At 53.8% G+C, this 25,273-nt stretch overlaps 1 long non-coding RNA gene across 5 annotated transcripts in view; it reads right to left on the bottom strand.

The window, feature by feature from the left end:
- Positions 1-25,273, bottom strand: part of LOC103346962 (uncharacterized) — a 62,995-nt gene that overhangs the window by 2,956 nt on the left and 34,766 nt on the right. Inside the window, exons 6-8 of one of the 5 annotated variants that reach the window (XR_011386464.1) lie at positions 11,344-25,273; positions 10,152-10,270; positions 1-7,913 (exon numbers count right to left, since the gene is read on the bottom strand). The exon at positions 1-7,913 is cut by the window's left edge and continues 2,956 nt beyond it. This is a non-coding gene — a long non-coding RNA (uncharacterized lncRNA). The other 4 variants (XR_011386463.1, XR_007915465.2, XR_011386462.1 and 1 more) reach the window with 4 other exon arrangements.

The following is a 25,273-nucleotide window of genomic DNA, read 5'->3' as shown; positions in this document are numbered from 1 at the left end:
GGTCTTCCCACCACTCTGGATGGTGAGGAATCCTACAGGCCAGAATAAGTCGGCGCCAGCCGCAGAGTACAGCAGGCTACTTCCCTATCCCGGGGACGTGGTCGCTGTATGTGCGCATGCGCCACCTCATTTCCGGTGCCTCGGGGCAAGCTCGAGAAGCCAGTTTCTTACGTGTTCTCTGAGGCCCTGGAAGGTGCAGGTTGGTGGTGACCTTACACTTGGGCCAGAGGGGAAGGCTGTAATAGAGAGACTGTCGTTTCCGGTTTATCGCTGTTGACTCAGATCACAACATTTGCTCCGACATCCTGACTGTCCCAATCAGATTTAGGCAAAGAAGAATCTGCGATGGAGTGAATTCAGCTGTGGGAAGGCAAAGCTCTCCGGGACCCCGCAGGCGGGAGGCTGGGTGACAGGCTGAGCAGAGAGGAAGGTTGCCAGATGTCGCGTATCCTCTTCCACCAAGGTGCGCGCAGTGCATGTGGCCTGCTTCCCTAGGCTGCACCCCCAGGACAAGCTGCAGGGAGACAGCGCCTGGGGAGTGGAAGCCAGCCAGAATCTAGACTTGAATGAGAACCTTGAGGGCAGAGCCTCCCGGATCCAGCTGTGCACACAGCAAATACACACTCATTGAAGAAACGGCTGGAGCCAACGCCGAGGACATTGGAACCATCCTTCCAACGGCCCAGGCCCTGTGTCGGGACATCTGTGTAGAAACGGGGCTCCTCCTATACAGTGCACTCGGCTTGCAGACCTAGAGTCAGGGGCAGGGCTGCTCTCACTCCATCCTGGGGCACCAAGTTACGAATCAATAGACTGTAGGCATCCTCCTAGCAACTTCAAAATCTAATGGAATAAAACAAAGGCTCTACAGAAAGCAATCCTGAGAAATAGCTGAAAATTATAAAGGTCACTCCACCGTGGCCCACGGGGACGAGTGTTTATTCTGCTTTGTCTTCTCAGAAACTCTCAGCCACCTTAAGAATCCTCTATACCCGGGCTGCGGCCTCTGCGGCTCAGCAAAGCCAGTTGCAGACAGTCGGGGCTGTGGCTTCTCCCAGGGGGGAGCAGCAGATGACCACTCGGATCTGCAGCAAGGCCCAGCCATCTGGGAGCTGACACCGCTGGGTAAGCCAAAGGGCATCCAGTACAGTCCAGGCATGTTCTTACAGCCCTGCTTGGAGAAGGCGTACAGCCACCCCCACGGCACGCGTGAGCAGCCTGTATGAGATGTCTCTGTACCCAGCATCCATCCCAGCTGTCCAGCATGGGCCGATTTGGACCCAGCATTGAGTGGCGTCTCTTCCATCCCCCACTGGTTTTGGGTGACAGCCCTCTGTCTGGTGACACTGTCCACTTAACACTAATGACCTGTATCAAACAGGAGAGAGCCATTGGCTCTGGGCTGGAGGTGAATTCACTGAACGACCTCACACTAATGGCTCCCATTTATTATTCTCTCTCTTTGCCAGGGGCTGTGCTTAATGTTCATTATGAGGGGACTTCCAAAAGGCCATGACAAATGCATACTAAAAAAATTATGCAGGGGCCGGAGCTGTGGAGTAGCGGGTAAAGACGTGCCTGCAGTGCCAGCATCCCACATGAGCGCAGGTTCGAGTCCCGGCTGCTCTACTTCCGATCCAGCTCTCTGTTATGGTCTGGGAAAGCAGTAGAAGATGGCCCAAATCCTTGGGTCCCTGCACCCGTGTGGAAGACCTGGAAGAAGCTCCTGGCTCCTGGCTTTGGATCAGCCCAGCTCCCGCCATTGTGGCCATTTGGGTAGTGAACCATCAGATAGAAAACATCTCTCTCTCTCTCTCTCTCTCTGTCTCTCTCTCTCTCTGCCTCTGCCTGTCTGTAACTTTGCCTTTCAAATAAATATTTTTTTTAAAAGAGCAATGCATGAATTTCAAATTTCTTGTACCACAAAAAATAAATGTATCTTTTGCTTGTCTTTTCCCATGAGCTTTCGAAGTCCCCTCCTGTCTCACAACAACATGATGAGGCTGTGAGTGTCTTTATTTGACAGATAGGGACACTGACACACAAGGAGGTTGAGAAATCTGCCCACGGTCACACAGCCAGGAAGGGAGGTGGCCAGGACTCAACTCCCATTTGGTTCTGAATCCAAGTCCCAAGCCGACTGTTCTGCAGAGCCCCAGGGCAGACAGCGCCCCTAAAAGTGCACACTCTGGGGTGGTGTCCGTGCCCCGCTCTGTCGCCGACGAAGGCCAGCACAATCCATCAAGTCATGTGAAGCGGCTCCGCGGGGAACGGAACGGCTGGGAACACCGGCGAGCAGGGCCCCCCAGGACTGTCTGTCTGCAGTTAGACTAAGCCCTACCCTATAAATCTTGTCCAGGAAAAAGAACACAACCTGGGCTGTGCAGGGGTAGAATTACTCCAGCTGCCGGCCCCCCTGCTCGCAGGCTCCTGGAGATCAGAGGCGTGGCCCAGCCTCCGCTTGCAGCCACCCTTCTCAGGTTTCCCAGGAGGCCAGGTTTGCTGGGAGCTGGCAGGGCGAGCCTGGAGACCACGTTTCGTGCCCATGTGGCTCCTGAGAGAAGGGGAGGGTGGCAGACTGCATAATGAGCTGGGCTGCCTTCCACCTCTGATAAGATTGGGGGCCTCTGTCTCTGGCCCATTATCAACACCGCTCAGGCGGGAAGAGGGGCCAGCACCATTCTTGGCATCAGAAGAGGCGAGGGACTCCCTGTGGGTATAGGAGTGAAGGCACTGCCAAAGCTGCAGGCCCTTATGAGATGGCCGGGTCCCACTCCTGGTGACCCAGGGGGCTCAGCCCCAACTTACACTTCAGACTCCTGCCATCTCTCTCTCCCTCTCTCCCTCTCACTTGCAATATCATCGGGTTTACTAAAACACGGGTAGTGTGCAATACATACCGCAGTTTCATAAATCCGCCTGTGAGATCCAGTGGCATGCTAGAAAATCTTAAGGAGTGTGCATCGGCTTCCATTACTGCTCGCCTCCGAGCGGTTCCTCTAACCCTGACCAGCGGGAACCCTCCCAGAGAGACAGTCCCGACTCCGCAGAAGAACCCAAGCGCTCCCTCCACTGCAGGGACATGATCAGCATCGCACCCCTAAACGTGCAAGCTGGCCGCTGGAATTCACGCGCCCTGCACTGTTGCTGTAAGACACAAGTTTTCATCCCGGTGAGCAGTGACTGCGCTGGTCCCAGCTGGACTGCTTGCCCTCCCCGCAGCAACCGCGCTCTCCCGGGTCCACAGCGCCCCCTGGTGCTAAGCACTGAGGGCTGCATCCTCCGTGCTCCACGTGCTGCCCTTCCGGTCCCCAGTGCTCCTCCCCACCGCCCCTTTGTCTTTAAGAATACAGGAAATAAGTATACAGAATTAGTGGATTCCACCGTGGACACTCCCAGCTGAGTTCTCACTCATCTCTTGCTGCCTCTCGTTCTCTTGCCACTCGTAGGAATTTTCTGCAAGAAAAATCTCAGTTCATTTCCTAACCCTCTTTCCCTTCCATTTGGGAGCCAACCAACCACGGAAAGTAGGGGTGCACCATGTAACGGAGGTGCTGGTGACGTACGTGCACTAAGGACAATGGCCACACGACACTCCGCTCTGCTCCCTTTCGGCAGCTCTGGGATGTTCCCGGAATGTCTTTCCATCTCAGTGATGGCTGTAACTACGTCCTTTGAATCCTCCAGTGACACCTGCCTTCCTCAAGCTCCGGTATTCCAGACGAACTGTTAAAACACTACTTTAGTCAATGCGATTGTTCTTTCTGTTGACTTCCTTCGCAAGAGCCTGATGGCCATTACTTTTCCATGTGCAATTTATCTAGAGTGGGCTCAGGGTGTCTGTAGCCAGGTCTACTGGGTGCACTGGCCACCATATACTCATAAGGCTGCGGTCTGACCATGCAGCATTCTCCACACGGCCCGTGCCTCACTCCCTATCCTACCACTGTCATGGAACAAAGCTGTGCAGGGTGCAGCCAGCTCCACACAGACACCCCGGATTCCCCCACAGCTGCCTCAAGACGTCTCTCCCTGATGCTGAAGTGTGAGACGCCTGCTAGAACCATCTCACGTACGTCACCTGGAAGTACAGGAGAGTCAGCCCCTCCAGAAGCACAGGCTGGGAGGTATCAATGCATCCCTGCATCCCCTTCTAGGTGGAGGGGCCCGAGACCAACTCTGCAAGATTCTCCAGGGAGCCCCCAGGAGCCAGCACCCAGTGAGCCTTGGTGGTCCCCAACTGTGAAGGAAAAGCTGCTCCTTGCTCATTTAGGAGACAAAAGTCAGGTTTTTGCCCCATCAACAGAAGCACAACCACACAGAACTAGCACAAGGTCACAGAAAATGACTCCGGCTGGCACCACGGCTCAGTAGGCTAATCCACCACCTGTGGCACTGGCACCCCGGGTTCTAGTCCCGGTTGGGGCACCAGTTCTGTCCCGGTTGCTCCTCCTCCAGTCCAGCTCTCTGCTGTGGCCCCGGAGTGCAGTGGAGGATGGCCCAAGTGCTTGGGCCCTGCACCCACATGGGAGACCAGGAGAAGCACCTGGCTCCTGGCTTTGGATCGGTGCAGCACTGGCCATAGCGGCCATATGGGGGGTGAACCAACGGAAGGAAGACCTTTCTCTCCATCTCTCTCTAACTCTGCCTGTCAAAAAAAGAAAAAAAGAAAAAGAAAAATGACTTCGACATGCGTTTTCAATTTCTCATGCTGCTAGACACGAGGACATCTCTCACGGTGTGGGGAGAAGAGACCGTATCTATTCTGAGTTGGCCCAGATTATTTGTGCTTTCATGGCCTGGATCTGCATCCAGAAATGTGTCTATCAACATTGCTGCAAACATAGTTTTGTAAAACTTTGTTTTATACCTTTGTGAAAACAATCGTTAGGAATGTTTTTTTAAGATTTTTTATTTGAAAGACAGAGTTACAGAGAGCAGCAGAGAGAGAGGTCTTCCATCCGCTGGTTCACTCCCCAGATGGCTGCAACGGCTGGAGCTGCGCAGATCCGAAGCCAGGAGCCAGGAGCTTCTTCCAGGTCTCCCACGTGGGTACAGTCCTACATAGGTGTTGGCACAACTGTTGAGAAGGCTTAGTCCCTGCCAGAATTCTCCGGAAAGTGCCTTCCTCTGTTTGCGATGCCATGAAGCGTCTCCCACTATAGCCTAAGCCATCCTGATGAGCTCTGAACCTGCCGTTGAGCTGTCGAAAACCCAGTGAGGTCGATTCTCTGCCTTTTGCAGATAAAGTCACTTCCTGACTGGGTGTGGACTGAAACAGGGTCCCACCTGCTCCGAGTAGACACAGGTTGTCCCCCGGCTTCTCCCACTCAGAACCTCCTCCCAGCAGCACTGCAGCTTCCCAGTGCAGCTACTTTTCCCTGGGGCCATGCGCTGATGGGGCGTGGTTGTGTGCCCGGACTCCACAGCCGGTGAGCCTGCCTTGGTGGCAAGAGTGGGATGGAGCAGAAGGGAATCAGAAGGGAACAGCCCTGCAGCCGTCACTGCGTCTCCCCTGGAGCAAGGAGAAAAAACAAACGCTGGCTCGGCCTGAACCACATCCAAGCATTCTAGAAAGAGTGTGAATGGCAAATTACTTTAAGAAGAGAAAAACCCAACCACCAAGCTTTGGTTGAGGTCCCAGCCTGGAGAAGGCAGGAGGCTGGGCCTCCCATCGTCCCCTCTCACTTCTGGAAAGCTCAGCCCAGGGCTCTAGGGGAGACAGTGATCCCCCTGCTTGGGGGCGGGTGGGGGTGGGCAGGCTGATCCACTTGTAGCTCCACAGTGCCACCTGGAGGCAGAGGTGCACTAAACACTCAGAAGGACAGAACATGCCTGGTGGCAAAGCCCTGTCCCGGGTCCCCACATTTCATTCATTTGCTCTAAGGAGGCCTGAGAGGCCCCGGTCTTGTACCGCAATCCCTGGACAGGCGTGAGCAGGACCAGGGCCCTTCACTCACCAGGGCCCAATAGCAAAACGGACACAGAGAGAGGTCAATGTGTTCGAGTTTTGTTCTCCACATTTCATCTCACTAGATAACTTTGTAACTTACAGACGCTCAGAACTCAAGGGGGGAAGGTTTATTTTTCTGAACTAAGTCAACATAGAACAAACGGGAAACCCACACTTGTCGACTCAAATTCTACTACTGCCCTTGATTCTTCCTTTGACGATGTCACTCTGTCCCAGACAAAGATTGTGACTTGTAAGTCCCCAGCCTAATTACGGGTGGCTTGGAGAACACGATTTTGAGCTCCTGGTTCCTAAAGAGTTTTAAGACTCCTTTTATGTTATTTAATTAATGTATTTATTTTAAAGGCAGAGTGAGAGAGAGAGGAAGAGAGAACACCACCTGCTGGGCGAGACTGGAACAGCCTGCAGGCCTCAGTCTCTGGGAGGGAGACTCAATCTCTACTCTTGTTCTATGGCCCAAGATGGAGAGCCAAAGCAGAGGTGAGCACAGGAAACCAGACAGAGCCCCGTATTCCAACACTCAGGTGTGAGGTGGTGCCTGGGCACGCAACAGAACCGGGTCTCCATCAATGCCCTGTGACAGGAGTTTAAACAGAAAATTTCCGAGTTCTCACCACTTATCGTCACAGCCATTAGAGCCATCCATCAAGCATCGTTGTCCTCCATGTTCTGAGGGCATGGGAGGATTTCACTTCCTAACCCTCCCTGCCTCTCGTGCGATGGGAACAGGTGGCTGGTTACTGCTAGGAGACCTTTGTCCTCATGCCCAGAGTGGCAACAACCAGAGACAGCCGCTGCCTTACCAGCCTGAGTCCCTTAGACGGACAGTGCTCCCTTGAAACCCGGAGTAGCTGGGTGGCTGGAGGAACGGGGAAGCCTGTGTTCTGAGCCTCTGGACTTCGGAGCCGTGTGACAGTGGCATGAGCTGGTCTGAAGGCAGTCACCGGGGCCGCCCATCCGAGTTGTCCAGGAGCTTTACAAAGTCCTGGTGCCCGGCTTCCACCCCATCTTCCATTCTAACATCACAGGCGTGGGTGGGCAGGGAACTATGATATTCTGAAAAAATTAGCCTTTTAAGATTTTATTTATTTATTTGACAGGTAAAATTACAGACAGTGAGAGAGAGAGAGAGAGAGAGAGAGAGAGAGTAAGGTCCTCCCTCCGTTGGCTCACTCCCCAAATGGCCACAACAGCCAGAGCTGCGCCAATCCGAAGCCAGGAACCAGGTGCTTCCTCCTGGTCTCCCATGGGGTGCAGGGCCCAAGCACTTGGGCCATCTTCCACTGCCCTCCCGAGCCACAGCAGAGAGCTGGCCTGGAAGAGGGGCAACCGGGACTAGAACCAGCGCCCATATGGGATGCTGGCACCACAGGCGGAGGATTAACCCAGTACACCATGGCGCCAGCCCTAAGCCTTTGGTTTTAAAATATTTGTAGCTGTATGGGAAAGTCGACACAGTCACAGGTGTTCACATTCTCCTCACCCCAGCGCTACATCTTACATCACCATGGTCGCTTCTTCCCAACTACTGAACCAACACTGATGCGTCATCACCGGCAAAGGCTCACTCCTCAGTCAGATGTCCCACGCCTGGTAGCCCTGGCCTGTCCCGGGATCCCACATGACATTTACCCGTCATGGCTTCTGAGGCTCCTCTTGGCTGCAACAGTTTCTCAGACGTTCCTTGTTTTTGATGACCTTGGTTTTGAGGAGTCCTGGGCAGGTGTTTTGTAGACTGTCCTTCATTTGCGGTTGGTAAAAATTGATGTTTTTCTCATGGTTGTCCTGAGGCTATGGAACTGGGGGAGGGGATATCCCAAGGGCAGGTCTATCGCTTGACATCACTGCTGATGCTGGCCTTGATCACCTGACTGCGGTTGGCTGCTCAGTTTTCCCCACTGTCAAGTGGCTCCTTCTTCCCCTTCTCGCAGTAGACCCTCTGAAAGTCACAAAACACAGCCCATGCCTGAGGGATGAGAGTTGTGATCCACCTCCTTGAGGGAGGAGTGTCTACGTAAATGTTTTCTCTATTAGTCAGCTTTTCATTACTATAGCAAACTACCAGAAGCAGTCTACTACTATAAGACAAAGAGGTTCAAGGCTCACGGTTGTGGAGGTTCACAGGCCAAGACTGGGTGGGTCCCATTGGTTTGGTGTTTAGCGATGTCATTCTTGCTGACAGCACAGAGCACCATGTGACAAGACACAGAGACTGCTTTTTTTTTTTTTTCCTCATTTGTGTGGTCTCTAACAGAGCCAACAGGATTCAATCATGGGGCTCCAACCTAATGACCCAATCCAAACTATTCATGACCCAAAAGGGCCCATCTCTAAACACGTAATTGGATGAAGCTTCCCGTCTCAGTACCATTAACACAGGGTGGGGAATCTTTTTTTCTGCCAAGGGCCCTTTGGAGATTTACAACATCATTCATGAGCCATAGGAAATTATTGACTTAAGAATTAGCCTTCGGGGGCCAGCATGGTGGTACCAACAGGCTAAGCTGCTGCCTGCTATACTGGCATCCCATATGAGCACAGGCTGGCATCCCGGCTGCTTTGCTTCCAGTCCAGCTCCCTGCTAATGCACCTGGGAAGGCAGCAGCCGATGGCCCAAGGGCTTGGGCCCCTGCCACCCATGCAGGAGACCAGGGTGCTATTCCAGGCTTCTGGCTTCAGCCTGGCCCAGCATCAGCCATTGTGATGGTTTAGGCAGTGAACCAAAGGATGGAGTCAATTAATAACTAACTCCACTTTACAAAGAATAAATCTTTAAAAAACAAACTAGCCTGCTACAGACTTATTGAATTTTGAGCCCCACCCGTAGCTGCCAGACCAAATAATTTCACAAGACTTTAGGGCCTGCAGATCAGTACTTCCCTACCCCCTGCATTTGGAAACTAAACCTCTGAGTTGTGGAGACACACATTCAGACCATAACAGTTCTATAGAGGAAATTTTTATGAGTCTCTCCCATTTATTTGCTTACCCAATCATTTATTTACATCAGTGTGGACACACGGATATTTATTTTATGCACCGGGTTCCAGGCCAGGACTTTGGCCATTGCTCAGACTGTCCCAGTTCGGGCCAGTGGGAGCTCTTTCAGTTGGCCCCTATCTTGAGTTTGTGGAATACATCCTTCTTCTCTGGGAATACAGGGTGCCCCAGGCTTACCTCGTATCTGTCCTGCTCCAGTCCTAGAGTCCAGCATTTGTGCAAGGAAGCCTGGCTCCTGCTGCTGGAGGACAACATTCGAGGACAAGCTCTTGGTCAAGTGCTTGGTTGGCTATGGGGATTTTTTTCATTCTAATGTGCAGCCAAGTTTGGGAACTCAGGCGCTCTTAGCCCTGACTGCACATGAGGAGTACCCTGAGTGTCAGCCGCAGTGTGGCAGGTGCTTTGTCACGTCATGGAATATATGGCTCCATGAGGCTTCCCCTTCCAGCACACCACTGCGTATCATAATTATTTACCAGATAAGAGAACGCACACACACATCTTCACACACATTCAGCCGACTCTGAAGCAACTTCCAAGCTCTCTTTCTACCAGTGCTGACTGGAGTGTCAGTGTCTTAGCAGAATTTCAACTCACGCACCAACTCTTCTCACAGCTTAGTCTTCTCTCCATAGCCAGAGAGCACAGGAGGTAGAGAATTGACTCTCTCAAGGCATCAACTCGGGATACAGCCCAAGGCCCCTGAGATCAAGACACTGAGGTAACTTTTTTTTTTTTTTCTGCAACCAGGAAATTTGAAGTATGTGGTGTGTGTATGTGTGTGTGTGTGTGAGAGAGAGAGAGAGAGAGAATAGGTGTGACTGAGCATGTGCCTGTGTGTGTGTCCATGTAACTGTGCAGGTGAGTCGCTGTGTGTGAACAGAAGCGGGCGATGGTGGTGTGTGAGCTTGGGAGTGGGAGTATGTATGCGGTCTGTGAGTCAATGTGTAAAAGGGAGTGTGTCTGTGGGTTTGATGTGTATCTCAGGGTGTGAATGGTTTGTGTGTGTGATGTGTGAACTGGAGTGTGTGAGGATGTGTGAATGAATGTGAGTGTAGGCGTGTGTGTGTGTGTGTGAACAGGAGGGTATGTGAGTTTGGGGTGGGAAGAGGTCAGCTCCAGTCCCTCCTCAGCCTTAGACACAAGACCCATGAATTGCTTCTCTTTCTCACCTTACCTTGAGCCTGCCAGCCAATGCCTCCATTCTAAGCTCTCATGAAGAGAACAGAGTCTTGGGGACCGGGGCTCCACGCTTGGCACCAGGCCAAGCCTCGTCTCTCTCTGCCTCCTGCAAGCCTGGGTGCAGCACAAAACAGACAAATCTCTCCTTTTTTCATCATCACCAGCAGTAGCGCCTCAAGCTTGCAAATCGCTGAGTTAGCTCACCACCTTCCTTGGCTGTTTTCTCATCTCACACCAACACTAGTCAATTCTCCCTTCAGAGGCAAAGCAGATTCATGGGATGGCCTAGGTAAGCAGATGCAGGTGCCCCAGAGAGAAGTCCAGACTCCTGTGGCCTGTCAGTCACACCACAGCGTGGTCCTGGGCAGGGCTTGGTACCCAGAGCATGTGGCCTTGACCATGGGGCTGAAATGAGCAGGAGGGTGGGCCCTGGGCATCACTGAGGTGTCTGCAGGGTTCTGCCCTCTGCTGGCCTTTGCCCCTCCTTGGCTTTAGCAGCAGGCAAAGTGGCGGTGAACCTCTGGCCCTGCTGTCCTTCATGGCTGCCGGCACTGAGCCCATAGCAGACACAGCCTGGGGTGCAGAGGGCAAACTCCCCCTCTCCATCCCCCTCCAGCTGCCCACGTGCCCAGCGGCCCTAGCATCTTGGAATGAGTGCCCCTCGGGGACACAGAGAACTTTCTCAACAAGGTTCTTTTTCATCCCCTTGGAGGGGACTTGATGCAGACACAGAGCAAGGAGAGAGGGCTTCGGGCCCCAGGGTACTCCTCAGGCACCTGGAGCAGGTGGCCCCCTGGCGAGAAGGAGAAAGGGGAACTGAGAGTTGTGGGTGTGCATCAGGACACAGGACACACCACAAACCCACCAAGACTCCCTTGGCAAAAAGAAGAAAAACAACCCCAGGCTATTTTTTGTCCGAGTTATTCTAGTGATTTTGGTCGTCTTTGGGTTTTCTAGTCTGCATTACTCAAACAGTGACCCCAAGTGTGTATCCATTTTACCGATGAGAAAGTCCCTTCTCAAGGGAAAGTTTAGGGCTGAGGCCACCTTTTTTTTTTGTATACACTTTAAGTAGACTTTGGTTTTCAGCACAGACTTAAGTTCCAGCAAACTCGAGGGGAAAGTACAGAGATTTCTCACTCTCTCCCGCCCCTGAACACCCCACTGCCATGATCAACATTACTCACGAGACCGGTGCATTCATTGCAACTGATGGACCTATGCCAACTCGTTCTCCTCGCCAAAGGCACTAGGATGCTGGTAGACATTCTATGGGTTCAGACAAATCAATAATGCCATGAATGAATGCATCGCCCATTACAGTACCTCTCAGAGAAGTTCCACTGCCCTAACCTTCCCCTCCTCCCAGGTTGCCCCTAGCACTGGCCAACCACTGATGCATAACATCTCCCTAGTTTTACCTTTCCACAGCAGGTCCCATCACTGGACTCATGCACTCTCCTCTTCCAATTGGCTTCTTCCACTTGGCAATATGCATTGACAATTCCTCCGTGTCTTTTCACTACTTGATAGCTCATTTCTTCTTAGCACCAAATACTACTCCGTTGTCTGGATGTACCACAGTTTATTAATCCATTCACCTACTAAAAACACCTTGGTTGCTTCCAAGTTTTTGCAATTTTGAACAAAGCTGCTATGAACACCTACGTGCAGGGTTTTGTGTGGACGTGTTTTTTCAGTTCCTTTGGCTAACTATCAAGGAGTGCAAGTGCCAGACTGGACAGGAGGGGTTGGTCCAGCTTTAACAGAAACCACCAAACTGGTCTTTACAGCTTATATTCTCACCGCAGCAAGTGAGCGAGCCTGTTGCTCCATACCCTCGCCAGCACTTGGTGGTGTCTGTGTTCTGACGCTGGCCATCCCGATAGCCACATGGGGATAAAAGGTGTAACTCATCACTGTCTCACTTTGCAGTTCCCTGATAATATACAAAGGGCATAACCTTCTCTGCCACCCACACATAGATCTGCTCAGCCCTCTGTTTTCGGCCTTTTGCTAACTGCAAAATCGAGAGGTTGGCCGGAGCTGTGTCTCACTAGGCTAATCCTCTGCCTGCGGCGCTGGTACTCCAAGTTCTAGTCCCGGTTGGGTTGCTAGATTCTCCCGGTTGCTCCTCTTCCAGTCCAGCTCTCTGCTGTGGCCTGCGAGTGCAGTAGAAGATGGCCCAAGTCCTTGGGCCCTGCACCTGCATGGGAGACCAGGAGGAAGCACCTGGCTCCTGGCTTCGGATCCATGCAGTGCACCGGCCATAGCAGCCATTTGGGGAGTGAACCAACGGAAGGAAGACCTTTCTCTCTGTCTCTCTCTCTCTAACTCTGTCAAAAACAAAAACAAAAACAAAAACAAAAACAAAAACAAAAAAACAGACTGCAGGTATGCAGGGACTGTGTCTGGGCAGGCGAGGTGCCATCGGCTCCCCCTGCTGCCCTCAGCCCAGGGTCTCTCAAGATTTTCTCACCAGCAATGTCCTGCTTGCTTGGACCACTTCTACCAACAAGCTCCACCCCCACACCCCCAAATCCCTCGTGCACACACTGTCTCAGGAGAGGCCGTGTGAGACTGTGGTTGCATCCGCTCCGTTTGCCCAGGCACTCAGTGACAAGGTGACTGGGTGACTGCTGGGGCCATCTCAGATGACACCTCTTGTCCCGGCTTCATGGCAACAAATTCTCAGTCTGGACAATAACAGTGGTCACGTGACTTGGAGAAGAATGTCTGAGGGGCAACTCCAACTCCCTGGCCTCCTCCCTGTGGGGAAGGGTCAGGCTCACTTCCCTGCAGTTCTGGGAGAGCTAGGAAGCAGAGAAGGCGAGAGCGATCCTGGGCTGAACTGACTGCCCTGTCTGGGCCAAGACCTAACCCTTCATCCTGCAGCACCTCTGCGTGTCCCCATCCGGGGCCTCTCCTTCTTCGACCTCACAAGTCTACACTGAGCTTTTCTTCCCTTAGCACACCTGTTTGGAGACAGGCAGCATAGAGCCAGGCTCAGGGACACAGGGGACCACTTCCAAAAAATCGCAGAAAAATGGAATTAAAAGAAGTTTTATTTTGGCAAAAAATTTTACACCTGTGGGCCCAGTGTTGTCACGGAGTGGGTTAAATCATTGTCTGCAACACTGGCATCACTGATGGACAGCGGTTCGTGTCCTGGCTGCTCCATTTCCCATCCAGCTCCCTACTGATGGCCTGGGAAAGCAGCAGCAGATGGCCCAAGTGCTTGAGTCCTTGCCCCCATGTGGGAGACCTGGATGATGCTCCTTGCTTTGGCCTGGCCCAGTCCTGGCTGCTGTGGCCTCTGGGGAGTGAATCAGCAGGTGAAAGCTCCCCTCCCCTCCCGCATCCCCTCTCCCACCCAGGAGTGCTTCTCCTGTCTTCCTGGTCCCACCTCCTGCTTCCCCAGGACCTTTGCTTCACCTTCAGCCAGTTTTTCAGCCTCTCCCTCTTACTCAAGGGCTCCCCTGGGAACAGGCACATGATTGGTAGACCCTCTGCACACCATGGGCACAAAGAACCATCAATGGCCTCTGGAAAGACCCCCAGGGCAAGCAGAGGAATGCAAACTAAAACCACAACCACGCCCCCTGCAGGCACATCAGATCAATGACTGAGAGGAAGTGTCTCCCCAGGCCCAGCGCTGGGCAACATTGTTAATGACTGCAGCTTTGTTTAGCACAGGAAATGAAGAGAAGCTACATGTTCACAGAAAGAGGATGGGTCTGTAAGCCGAGATGCAGTCTCACAACGCAAGGACAAAGTTGGGAGCAGCCGGAAATAGCAGGAGGAGGATGCCTACCGGACACCAGGACACCTGGGTATGTCTGAGCCTGATGTGGATGAGCGCGCACCTTGGTGAAGGTTACACTCATGTGTTTTATTGAGGAGCAGCAAAGAGTGCAAAGGATGGACCCAAGTCTAAGAATAAAAGTGAGTGGCTGTGATGTCCTTTTTTTTTTTTTTTAACAGGCAGAGTGGACAGTGAGAGAGAGAGAGACAGAGAGAAAGGTCTTCCTTTGCCGTTGGTTCACCCTCCAATGGCTGCTGCGGCCGGCGCACCGCGCTGATCCGATGGCAGGAGCCAGGTACTTCCCCTGGTCTCCCATGGGGTGCAGGGCCCAAGCACTTGGGCCATCCTCCACTGCACTCCCTGGCCACAGCAGAGAGCTGGCCTGGAAGAGGGGCAACCGGGACAGAATCCTGTGCCCCAACTGGGACTAGAACCCGGTGTGCCAGCGCCGCAAGGCGGAGGATTAGCCTAGTGAGCCGCAGCGCCGGCCTGTGATATCTTTTTACATCTTCCGTTCTAAGGAGCCCCACATCCAGGGGTCTCAACACCTTGCGCAGAACGGGGAACCTTCCAGACTACAGCAAGCCGGTTCTGAGGGCCCATTGCTGTGTGTGTGTGTGTGTGTATCCCTGTAATTTTTCATTTCTTAAAAGTAAATGTGGAGTGGGCATTTAGCCCAGCAGTTAAGATGCTGCTTAAGATACCCGTGTCCTACATCAGATTCCCAGCCCTGGCTCCCGATGCCAGCTTCCTGCTAATGCAAACCCTGGGAGATAGCAATGATGGTTCAAGTAGCTGGGTTCTTGCCTCCCACACATAAGATGTAGATTGAGGGGTGGGCACTGTGACGTAGCCGGTAAAGCCACTGCCTGCAGTGCCGGCATCCCATATGGGCACCGGTTCAAGTCCTGGCTGCTCCACTTCCAATTCTGCTCTCTGCTGTGGCCTGGGAAAGCAGTAGAGGATGGCCCAAGTGCATGGGCCCCTGAACCCACATGGGAGATCTGGAAGAAGCTCCTGGCTCCTGCATTCGGATCAGCGCAGCTCTGGCCGTTGCAGCCAATTGGGGAGTGAACCAGTGGGTGGAAGACTTCTCTCTCTCTGCCTCTCCTTCTCTCTCTGTGTAACTCTGACTTTCATATAAATAACTAAATCTTAAAAAAAAAAAAAAAAAAGATGTAGATTGAGTTTCCAGCTCCCGGCTTTGGCCTAAACCAGCTCAAGTGAACCAGACGAGAGCTCTCTCTCTCTCTCCCTCTCCCTCTTTTTGCCTCTGTCTCTCTCCTCCAAGTAAGATAATGATAATACTAGCAACTTCATTCCTTTCCCTTTGTGTTAAAAAAAAATCAATCTATAAAACATACGAATTGGGGCCGGTGCTGCGGCTCACTTGGTTAATCCTCCACCTGCGGCGCCAGCATCCCATATGGGTGCTAGGTTCTAGTCCTGGTTGCCCCTCTTCCAGTCCAGCTCTCTGCTGTGGCCCAGGAAGGCAGTGGAGGATGGCCCAAGTGCTTGGGCCCTGCACCTGCATGGGAGACCAGGAGGAAGCACCTGGCTCCTGGCTTCAGATGGGCACAGCGTCGGCCATAGCGGCCATTTGGGGGGTGAACCAACAGAAGGAAGACCTTTTCTCTGTCTCTTTCTCTCTCACTGTCTATGACTCTACCTGTAAAATTTTAAAAAATGAATCAAACATGGAAACATGTTAGGGTTTGGCAGGGTTGATGGTAGGGCCAGTGAGTTACCACTTCTGTACTTTCCTGTACTATGAGACAGTATTTTCAAAAACCTATCCCTGCCGGCACCATGGCTCACTAGGCTAATCCTCCGCCTGTAGCGCCGGCACCCCGGGGTTCTAGTCCTGGTTAGGGTGCCGGATTCTGTCCCGGTTGCCCCTCTTCCAGGCCAGCTCTCTGCTGTGGCCAGGGAGTGCAGTAGAGGATGGCCCAAGTACTTGGCCCTGCACCCGCATGGGAGACCAGGAGGAAGCACCTGGCTCCTGGCTTCAGATCGGCGCAGCGCCAGCCATAGCGGCCATTTGGGGGGTGAACCAATGGAAGGAAGACCTTTCTTTCTGTCTCTCTCTCACTGTCTAACTCTGTGTATCAAAAAATAAATAAATAAAAAAGCCAAAAACCTGTCCCTAGGTCCCGTCAACTTCCCATCTGTCTTCCCAGATAGAAATTAGGAACCAGGAGAACTTGCCAGATTCTGGAAGCTTTGCAAATAGGCCCCAGCTGTGCTCCCTGCGACCCGGCCTCTCCCCACAGGTGTTAGTAACGCAGTGTCTGCAGGCAGCAGAGCCCTCTGCACGAGGGGTCTTCAAAAGCCCCTGGGAAGCGTACGTCCCGGCCAGCCTCCCAGGCATCTCCACGTCCCTGTTGTGCCCACGTAAGCTGACCTTCGCATTCTTCCTTCCCATGAACTTCTTGAAGTCCCAGTATGCATTTTGGGGGTCAGAAAAGGAGGCTGAGTACCTGGGAGCCTACACGCACCTCTAAAGCCAGGCTTGGGGAATAGGTTCCCAGGGGTGAAGGAGGAAGACACAGAGAAGAACAGGGCGAGGCAGAGGGATCCAGGGCTGAGCACAGGCGTGGACACACAGGGCAGCATCCTGCGTGCTCCATCGTGCTGGGCGGGGGGGGGGGGCCCTCCTTCCTTCCACAGCTGGCCTCTGCTCTCCGCCTCCAGGGGCGCACGCCATCTCCCCTTTCCACACCGCCTCCTGGCGAAGCAGGGTGCAAGATGGAGGAAGTGCGAGCCAGGGCAGGTCACTAAACAGACACTGCAGCCCAGTTGGAGGAGGCTGGACCAAGGGCACGAGGCAGGCCCTGGGCCCCGTACAATATGAGCCCTTGCAGGGCCATGTGGTCAACTTCCACTGCTAGAAGAATGGACAGGTGCTGCTGCTCCGGGAGTCGTCAGAATCCAAATAGAGGCACTTGTGTCAAACCCTAATCAGCCAACTAAAACACCACCTCGAGTCTGGAGACAACCAGCAGGGCGTCCCACGCCAGCATACCAACAATGAGAACCAGCACAGGGGCTGCCAGAAGACACTGTGGCCAGGACGCCTGCCCAGCTACTGTCTGTCCAGCCCTGGGCCGACACTGCCCTTGGGACTGCACCTGTCACCCAAGATTGCCGTCTTCTGGAACCCTCCTCGCTCTCTCTGGCACAGCCTGGCCTCTGTGCGTGAGCACGGCAGAGTTTGCTCCATTGCATGCTGTGCTTTCTCGGTCCCCTGTTGGGTTTCTGCAGGTGCGCTGGGGTTTGTGACCGAGCTGGACACTGCCCGTGGCTTGGGAGGAACACGCGGCTCCAGCCTGCAGGCCCTGACTCCCGACGGCCCACCACGCGGCTGCTGCCTGTGCCCACCTCGGGAACTGTTCCTTTACCCAAATGAAAACACGGTACACGGTGAACAATGGAGCCAAAGCAGCCAGAAGTGGGAAGGGACACGTGAGCGGCTCAGAGTGCTGACTCCATACCTGACCAGCCTCCGCCACTCCTCGCTTTCCTAAGCTGGGGCTCTCCTTTCACGGCTGGTGGCAGCTACACAGAGCCTTTGATTGTGGGCTAAACACAGGAAAGCCCTTCCCTCAGCTTTCCTCCTCACCTTTGGAAGGCTGGCATTTGGGTTTTGTGCTTTTTTTTTTGACAGGCAGAGTTAGAGAGAGAGAGACAGAGAAAAAGGTCTTCCTTCCACTGGTTCACCCCCCAAATGGCTGCTGCTGCGGCTGGTGCACCATGCGGATCCGAAGCCGGGAGCCAGGTGCCTCCTCCTGGTCTCCCATGCGGGTGCAGGGCCCAAGCACTTGGGCCATCCTCCACTGCACTCCTGGGCCACAGCAGAGAGCTGGACTGGAAGAGGAGCAGCCGGGACAGAATCTGGACTGGGACTAGAACCCGGTGTGCCGGCACCGCAGGCAAGGATTAACCTAGTGAGCCGCGGCGCCGGCCAGGTTTTGTGCTTTTCCAAGGGAGAATTTCTTCCGTGGGGAAGACATCAGCGTGTTATTAACATTTAGTGCCAATGGGCACGTGCCTGCTGGCTGGGAAAAGGTCTTACTAAAAAGCAAAAATAAAGGGTGGCTGTTGGGGTGCAGTGGGTTAAGCCGCCACTAGGGGTTCCCACAGGCCACATGCCAGTGCCTGGAATCCAGTCTCAACTCTGCTCCGGATTCCAGTTTCAGGCTGATGCACACCCTGCCAGGCAGCAGATGATGGCTCAAGTAGTTGGGCTCCTGCTACCTACGTGGGAAACCTGGATGCAGCGCCTGGCTGCTGGATTTGGACTGACCCAGCCCTGGCTGATGCAGCCATTTAGAAACTGAACCAGCAGATGGAAGACTCTCTCTTTGCATTTCAAATACATAAAAATAAATACACCTAAAAACATAAGCAAACAAAACCCCAAATTGACCACTGCACTGCCAACCAGCTGGATCTAGGTTCCAGTGATATGTGGAGAGTTTGAAGTGAAATGGGTGTTAACTTTAAAATCCAGATTCCGAAGATTAAAACAAATCAGGGCTGGCGCCGTGGCTCACTAGGCTAATCCTCCGCTTTGTGGCGCCGGCACACTGGGTTCTAGTCCCGGTCGGGGCACAGGATTCTGTCCCGGTTGCCCCTCTTCCAGGCCAGCTCTCTGCTGTGGCCAGGGAGTGCAGTGGAGGATGGCCCAAGTGCTTGGGCCCTGCACCCGCATGGGAGACCAGGAGAAGTACCTGGCTCCTGCCATCGGATCAGCGCGGTGCACTGGCCGCAGCGCGGCGGCCGCAGCAGCCATTGGAGGGTGAACCAATGGCAAAAGGAAGACCTTTCTCTCTCTCTATCTCTCACTGTCCACTCTGCCTGTCCAAAAAAAAAAAAAAAAAAATCAGGTAGCTTAATAATAACGGTTATAAGGCTTACATGTTGAAATATCTATCATCTTAGATGTTAAATAAAATCTATTGCTAGAATTACCTTCACCTGTATTTTTTTGACTTTTAGCAATAGGGCTACCAGCACTAATAATGGGACTAGCATGTGTGGCTAACATTGCTCAAGTGTTGAGAATGCTCCTCTCTCTGAGGGTACTTTAAAAAGTTCATGGAGAGGCCAGTGCTGTGCCGTAGTGGGCAAAGCCTCTGCCTGTGGCACCAGCATCCCATATGGGTGCCGGCTGCTGCTCTTCTCATCCAGCTCTCTCTGCTTATGGCCTGGGAAAGCACTGGAAGACAGCCCAAGTGCATGAGCCCCTGAACCCACACGGGAGACCCAGAGGAGGCTCCGGGCTTCTGGCTGGAGATCGGCTCAGCTCCGTCCATTGCGGCCACCTGGGGAGTGAACCAGAGGTTGGAAGACCTCTGTCTCTGTCTCTCTCTCTATAACTCTGCCTCTCAAATAATTAAAATATTAACAAAAAATTCATGGAAAATGAGGTTAAAAGATAAGTTGATTCTTCCATGAACTTTTAAAATTACTCTTGTATGTATTAAGGAATCAAGGTTTTAAAACAAACAAAAACACCCAAAGTAACCACCAAACCGAACGCACTGCCTCGGTACATGGATATCCCAGCGCTGGTGGCAGCTGCTGCCCTGGGAGCCGGCGGTAAGAGGCGCGGTGCTGCATGAATTTAACCACCACAGAGCTGAGAAAGGCACTGCTGTAAGCATCCGCCCAGCCCAGGTGAATGGCTCCCACAGCTCCGCCCACCCCAGGTGCGCGCTGAGTCCTGGCCCAAGGCGGAGTGCGTGTGGTGCGTGCGTGCGTGTGCGCACGAGGCGCGGTGCACAAGCGCCTGCCCTCCTCCTCCAGGCCCGTCGCCCCAGAGACACAGGTGTGTGCCCGGCTGTGCAGGGGCCCCGGGACCCCGTGGCCATCACCCTCCCAACCTCCCTGTGAGCCAACTCTCCCGGCCTCTCCCACTTTCCCCTGGGCCTTCCAGCTCTGGGCACTCTCTGGAACGCGAAGTTGCTTGCTTCTGCTAGGATTCAGCACCTACTTTTGCCGTGGGGCCCTGCCAGGCTCCGCCCCGTTCCTGTGCGTGGCCCCCAGACCCATCCGAGGCAGCTGAGTCTACAGAAGCGAATTCTCACGCTCCAGGCCCTGCCAACCTCTAGGAACGCCACCCCTTTCCCACAATGCATCACGGCAGCCAATTGATTGGACAGGACCCACTGCAAGGACAACGTGCTTGATGCAATCTAGCGCTTTCTGTGTTAAGCATCCAGAAATACCCTCACAGACACACCCAGAATAACAGCTGGCTAAACATCTGGGCCCCGGTCAGGCTGACACGTCGCTCCTTGCAGGGATGGGCGTGGAGGGGACGAATCTGCAGGCCCCCAATCCCTAGGGGCAGCACAGCTTGCTCTGCATCCCTCCGTGGGCCATTTGGCCTCTGCATGCCGTGTCCTCTTCCCCCCAGGAGGGCTGTGGCAGCAACAGCAACCCCCCACCCCGGGGAGCACAGGCATCGGGCTCAGGGCTGTCCCTGGTACACGGGGCCAGCGTTGGTAGCCTTGTAGTGTGGTTAGGGCCGTGACCAGAGCAGCCAGGAGAAATCAGAACAGGAAAAGAATGAGAGGTAAACAGGGCTTACCCAAGGCTCCGGATTAAGCCCTGCATCACGCCCGTGCCTTTGCGGCTTATTTTTCTTTCATTGCATTTTGGCTTTGGGATTTAGGACCTTTGGAAGCGAGCGGCTGACCAGACTGCAGAACCGGGGACAAAATGTACTTCTCGGGGTCTACCCACACACGCGTGGGTCAGACACGCAGGAGGCCAGCAGCCCCGCCCGTGTCGGGGGGCTTCCCAGCCCCGTGCTGACCCAGGAAGGCGGAGTCCAGCTCAGCTCCTCGCTCTCTAATCCGAGCTCTCAGGCGGAGCGCTTCAGGTGATGTGCGCAGCAGCACAGGGAGCCAAAGCTGAGAACAGTCACCGACCGCCAGAAAAACCAAAGCAGGGACCACGGCCATGGCGGCCTTGCCTACATCAGTGGCCTTGGGTCCGCTGTGTATGTATTGAGCACCAACTGTAAACAGGGTATGGGGGCGGGAGACCTCCGTCTCTTTGCTCAGGGTTCATCCTGTTTGCACAGGGCGTGCCCACCACTGGGGCTGAGGCTGAGGGGCAGTCACACACTGGTGCCGCAGAGGGTGTTAACGCCAAAGGGTGCAGGTGTGTGGCACCGTCAGGGGAGAAATGGAGGGCGGGGCTGGAAGAAGGAGCCACCCCCACCCCCAAGGCCCCCCAGGTTGAGGATTTCACAAAGTGGCCAAGTTTCGGGAAGACTTGGGGAGGCAGTCATGGGGTTGCTAGATCTTTTTTTTTTTTTTTTTTTTTTTTGACAGGCAGAGTGGACAGTGAGAGAGAGAGACAGAGAGAGAAAGGTCTTCCTTTGCCGTTGGTTCACCCTCCAATGGCCGCCGCTGCAGCCGGCGCACCGCGCTGATCCGATGGCAGGAGCCAGGATCCAGGTGCTTTTCCTGGTCTCCCATGGGGTGCAGGGCCCAAGCACCTGGGCCATCCTCCACTGCACTCCCTGGCCATAGCAGAGAGCTGGCCTGGAAGAGGGGCAACCGGGACAGAATCCGGCGCCCCAACCGGGACTAGAGGGGTTGCTAGATCTTTATTTCACCAAGTAAGGGTGTTAAAAAAGCGACCACGAGGGTCAGCCATACTTCGGGAGAGAAATGATATCATCAGTCCCAAAACTTCCCAAGACTTGCCTAAAACGAGTAAACAAATCTCTCCTTAGGAAAGCATACAGACAATGGGTTTTCAAAGAGTTTGTGGAAAACACATGCTATTAAAAACTGCATGGATTTCAAAATCTGTACCAGAATAAACTAATCTTTCACTTCATTTTCCCAAGAACTTCTTTTTTTTTTTTTTTTTTTTTTTTTTTTTGACAGGCAGAGTGGACAGTGAGAGAGAGACAGAGAGAAAGGTCTTCCTTTTGCCGTTGGTTCACCCTCCAATGGCCGCCGCTGCAGCCGGCGCACCGCGCTGATCCTGGCAGGAGCCAGGAGCCAGGTGCTTTTCCTGGTCTCCCATGGGGTGCAGGGCCCAAGCACCTGGGCCATCCTCCACTGCACTCCCTGGCCATAGCAGAGAGCTGGCCTGGAAGAGGGGCGACCGGGACAGAATCCGGCGCCCCAACCGGGACTAGAACCCGGTGTGCCGGCGCCGCAAGGTGGAGGATTAGCCTATTGAGCCACGGCGCCGGCCCCAAGAACTTCTTGAAGTGCCTCCAGGTGTACAGACACAAAACACATATGTTGTCTTATATATTACATAACATACTATGATATAGAGTATCAAATGCTGTATGATTTTATATATAGTATCTATTGGTGTGATACATACACTATACTTTATATTTATTAAATATAACTAAGTTAATGTTTTCCCATTTACTCTGCACTAAGCACCCCGGCATCTGGGAAAGTTGCAAGGACACTTGGCAGCCCTGGGACGTATTTTCACTTCATTCATGGTTTGCACAAGCTGCTGCAGCATTGAGTAGCTGTGCTGGGAACACTTCCCGTGGAAGCTGTGATTGGGCTCAGGCGCCCTGAACACCTGCGACGGGCAAGGCTTGGTCACTCCCACCTGCACCTGCGCACACCCAGCCATCTTGAAGGGGGTATCTGGCCAGACTCCTATAAACCAGAGCGCGCTGGGCATACACAGCCGCACTTCCCTGTGATGTGCACACAAGGACTCTGCTTTGGAGTGGATCATGGGTCATTTCGTCAGCTGCCCCAATGAAATGAAAAGTCAACCACCTAACTCGGGGTGGTGCTGTGCTCCACTTCCAAGAGCACGGGACAAAATATGGACATCAGACGCACAACATGGGGACCATGCTGTAGCTTAGCAGGTAAAGCCGCCACCTGCAGTGCCGGCATCCCATATGGCCTCTGGTTCGATTCCCGGCTGCTCCACTCCCAATCCAGCTCTCTGCCATGGCCTGGGAAAGCAGTAGAAGATGGCCCAAGTCCTTGGGCCCCTGCACCCACAAAGGAGACCAGGAAGAAGCCCCTGGCTCTGGATAGGCTCAGCTCTGGCTGTTGTGGCCAACTGGGGAGTGAACCAGCAGATGGAAGATCTCTCTCTCTCTGTCTCTCTCTCTCTGCCTCTCTGTAACTCTGCCTTTCAAATAAATAAACAAATCTTTAAAAAAAAAAAAAAGGCAGCACAACTTGAATTGGGATGGACAGAGCATCTTGAAAGGACCCAGCGTGCGTGGATGGGAGTTTGTTCCTGGCTCCTTGGCTATGCCCAAGGCTGGATGCCTGTCCCTGTGTTAGCAGGTCACAGCTGTGGTGGTGTGGAGAGGGGAACCACATCAGAGCTGATTGCCTTATTGATTTTTTTTCTAAAGATTCTCATTTCCAAGTAAGAGTTACAGAGAGAGTGGGGGAGACACAGAGATCTTCCATCTACTGACTCACTCCCCAACAGCTGCAACAGCCAGGGCTGGGCCAGGCTGAAGCCAGGAGCTTCATCCAGGTCTCCGAGGGTGGTAGGGGCCCATGTACTTGGGCTATCCTCTGCTGCCTTCCCAGACGAATTAGCAGGGAGCTGGATGGGAAGTGGAGCAGCCGGGACTCAAGCGACACGCATGTGGAATGCCGGCATTAGAGAGCAATCGCTTCACCTGCTATGCCACAGTGCCGGCCCTGACACCGCTGTTTTCATACCGTCTCTGCCTGGCAGGATAGAATAAAATGGCAGATGGAGTGCACCTGGGGTATCTGCCCACGGCGTGGGTCATGGCCGGGCCGTCAAGGCGTGCCCTGTGCAGCACAAGTGCCCTCCCCTCTGCGCCACCTCTTGGTTCTGTCTGTGAGCCTACTTTGCACCACTGTGGCAGGTACACACGTCCCAGTAGGAAGCCCTCCTGAAGGCTGGCCATGGTCAACACTCACAGACCTGGTGTGGTGCACAAGAGGTGTGCCCACTTTATCCATCTGGGGCTGGCCCAGGGAACATGAGAGGCCCTGTTCCCTCTGCTTCTGGGCTGACACAGACCTCGAGGGTCCAAGGAGACTCCACGATCCACAAAGTTTTTTAAGATCCTCCTATGCGGGTCGGCGCCGCGGCTCACTAGGCTAATCCTCCGCCTTGCAGCACCGGCACACCGGGTTCTAGTCCCAGTCGGGGCGCCGGATTCTGTCCCGGTTGCCCCTCTTCCAGGCCAGCTCTCTGCTGTGGCCCGGGAGTGCAGTGGAGGATGGCCCAAGTGCTTGGGCCCTGCACCCCATGGGAGACCAGGAGAAGCACCTGGCTCCTGCCATCGGATCAGCGCGGTGCACCGGCCGCGGCGGCCATTGGAGGGTGAATCAATGGCAAAAAGGAAGACCTTTCTCTCTCACTGTCCACTCTGCCTGTCCAAAAAAAAAAAAAAAAAAATCCTCCTATGCATGGATTTCAAAAATTTTTGCACCGAAGAAACTTACCTTTTTAAATTCCATATTCTATGACATCTGAAGTCCCGGGCATTTCCGAAGACTCGTTTCCGGAGCAAAGACCACAGGACCCTGCCCTCCTGACTGCAGGGAGGGGCTTGAGCTGGCTCCCCGCAGGGCAGCTTTGCAGAAGAGACGCCATTGTCTCTTCATTCCTGAGGGTGTAGCGACCCCACGTGGCCATGGCCTGGTGCAGCCACTGACTAGGGGCTTAACTGGCTCTATTCGATAAGCAACCAGCAGGTGGCTGTCAAGTTTTGCTAAGCAGCCTGATGGTTTGCAGCTGGGCCCTTGAGCGCACAAAGTGGACTGAGCACGCCCCCTTCAGGCAACAGTGGGAGGTGCGGCGACTCAAAGGTCTACTTCTTCCTTTGGGCCCCCAGCCCGGTCCCCACCAGCTGCTTCGTGTTAGAGGAAAGTTGAGAGGCAGATGAGCCCACAGGAGCTCTGCCTTGGCCTAACCACAGGCTCAGGAAGTGGAGATGGGGTCTGCGCTGTGAGAGGCTGGAGGGTCGGTAGGGGTGATCTAAGCCAGGCCCATAAATGAGTGAGGTCCCCCCACCTTAAAGCTACCCCTTGCTATCAGCTGTGAATCAGTGAGGACATGCACATGGCTGCTAATGCATCCTGAATGCAAGGAATTGTTTTTCCCTCACATAACCCAGAGTCCCTCAGAGGGAGGTGGCCAAGGAGTACTAGGGGAGCCCCCGTGACATCATGTGAGACCCCAAGTCTGTCTTCTGCTTCAGCAACCCTAGAACATGGCTTCTCTCAACAAGATTCAAGCATCCTGGTCACAATGTGTTTGCAGGAGGCACACCCATTGCCTCTGAGCTC

The sequence above is a fragment of the Oryctolagus cuniculus genome, chromosome 2 (genome assembly GCF_964237555.1).
Source record: "Oryctolagus cuniculus chromosome 2, mOryCun1.1, whole genome shotgun sequence".
In the NCBI taxonomy this organism is placed as follows: domain Eukaryota; kingdom Metazoa; phylum Chordata; class Mammalia; order Lagomorpha; family Leporidae; genus Oryctolagus; species Oryctolagus cuniculus.
The sequence above is the reverse complement of the archived record's forward strand: the minus strand, read 5'-3'. Positions and strand labels throughout refer to the sequence as shown.